Raw genomic sequence first — 2,588 nt, forward strand, 5'->3', positions numbered from 1 at the left:
AAAGCAAAACTATATAGAATGTACAAATAAGATACGGTTGCTAGAACCTCTGTTGTAGCATTGAATATAGCTGTGCTTTTATCAGTTATTGAATCGAGAAAATAATATTATATTTTAAAAATGTAGATTAATTTGTTAGAATGATAAAGTCATTGAGTAGTGTATCTAGTAAGAGGAGTAGATTTGTACAAATTCAAAAACATTTCCTTAGTTCTCCAATCATCATTTTTATGTTAACTGGCCACCTGAGTGATGTAATCTATAGCAATTGTTTACAACACAGAAATTGACATGGGTTTTTACAGTTTTCTACAACTTTATGATAAATGCACTGTATCTAAGCTCTAAGCTGAATAATACCTACATCATTTCTTTACTGAACTGGTCTCATAGCAAGAAACAGAACTGTTGAAATGTAAATGCCACATTGAATGGTACAATAGCAACCCGAAAATATGTTAGTGCCAATGGAAGGATGAGTCCGTCGTACAGGTCCATGGAAAAAAAAGTGAAATTTTATATTTCTACTTTTCACTACCAAAAGTAATTGCAATGGTTTAAATAGTGTAAAGAATAATGACAATAGACATTCAATTACATTTCCAATGTTAAACACTTTGCATATCCAATATATACCTAGTGCCACTATTTTACAAATTATGAAATTATGCTTAGGAAAATTAAGTTTCTTATAAAAGTTAAAAAACCAGCAATTGGTGGATCTAAGAATCAAACCCAAGTTTAATTATAATGATTAGAAAAATAAGATTTAGAGTTGTATGCTTTCTAAAAATTATATAAAGTTATATGTTGTAATGATTCACATGTTTGAGCAGGGAAATATCCAATAACCAACAGTCCAAGTACAACTATCGAAATTCAAGCTTACTTTTAAGGCTGCTATATAATACACTGAAGAATCTATAGGTCATTGTGAAGAGATTTGAGAAGTTTCCAGATTATTTTGTTAAAACCAGTGGTTCCCACTTGACTTCTTAAACATTTTAATAGTAGATGTCTGGTTCTACCTCTTCCTCCCAAAATTAACTTCTTAATTTAACAAATATCATTTTAAATAAATATTTCTTTTATAAACTAGGCAAATATCAACAAAATTCCATCAATGTTTCTCAAGAAAAACATTTTGGGAGGGATTATTTTAAGTATTTCTGCTCACTTTCTAAAGATAAATTTGGGAAATTTTTAACATTGTGTTTCAAAAACCATTGTAATTTTTTCTGTCTCATTTAACATAATTATAATTCTGGTTGGAGTGTATTTGTACCAATTTAACCACCTTTGAAATAATATTATTTTATGTATAATTAATTATAATAATAAACTATGGAAATCTTTACATATATATAATGGCCAAGATTTGTCAATAAAACTTTTATTATCATTTCAATTTTATTATTTTTATTACTTTATGTTGCCAGTCTCTGAGATAAGAAATTTTCCCTGAACAATGGGAAAAACAGGCATATATATACATATATATGTATATATATATTTCTCTATGGACCTCAAAATGAGAAATCAAGACATGATGACTGCTCACTGATAATCCATTGTACATTTACAGAGTACAGCAACACTCTTGAGAGCCAATCTTTTCAAATTCCTGTTAAGCGCCTTCTCATTGGTGGCTTGAGATCAACAAATCCTGCAACACAGAGTATATTTTTTCCTTATCTGAGTGCAGGTTATTACATATTTAACAGCATGGCCCTGATTTTGAATTTCCTTCATTCTGATTATTCTATAATACTGCAAAGCTGAGAACCGGGACTTTCATTCTAAAAAAAGTACCAAGGAAATACGGTAAAACTCTTGACAGCTGGTTAGTTATCTTTTTTATAGGGCCCATTCTGACTTCTTAGTAATCTACTATTTTTAAAATGCAACAAGAATATACACATTTTAAATATCACATTATAAAGAAAGGAGAGAACAAAAAAACCCTTTATTATTCAAATGATTAAATACGGTAGTATCACCATCTGTGGGCTGTGCCCATAAGAAAGCATGGGGAATATTATACAGAAGGCATGGGTGAAGATTAGAGAGCTTCTGTTTACTAATATGATGTAAGGTAGGCCCGGTGCGGTGGCTCACGCCTGTAATCACAACACTTTGGGAGGCTGAGGCGGGCGGATCACGAGGTCAAGAGATCGAGACAATCCTGGCCAACATGGTGAAACCCCGTCTCTACTAAAAATACAAAAATTAGCTGGGTGTGGTGGCATGTGCCTGAAGTCCCAGGTACTGGGGAGGCTGAGGCAGGAGAATTGCTTGAACCCAGGAGGCGGAGGTTGCAGTGGGCCAAGATTGCGCCATTGCACTCCAGCCTGGCGCCTGGCGACAAAGTGAGACTCTGTCTCAAAATAAATAAATAAATAAATGAATTTAAAAAAAAAAAGATGTAAGTAAATTACCTGGCTCTATGCCTGGCTAGACAGCTAATCAATGAAATTGGATAGTAGTTCAGGCCTTCTTTAAACAACAACAACAGAAAATTGGCATCAGAAACCTAGGATGGCAATGGCTTTATACAGACTGAAAAAAAGGATAACCCCAGGCATTTT

The sequence above is a fragment of the Cebus imitator genome, unplaced genomic scaffold (assembly GCF_001604975.1).
Source record: "Cebus imitator isolate Cc_AM_T3 unplaced genomic scaffold, Cebus_imitator-1.0 Scaffold676, whole genome shotgun sequence".
In the NCBI taxonomy this organism is placed as follows: Eukaryota; Metazoa; Chordata; class Mammalia; order Primates; family Cebidae; genus Cebus; species Cebus imitator.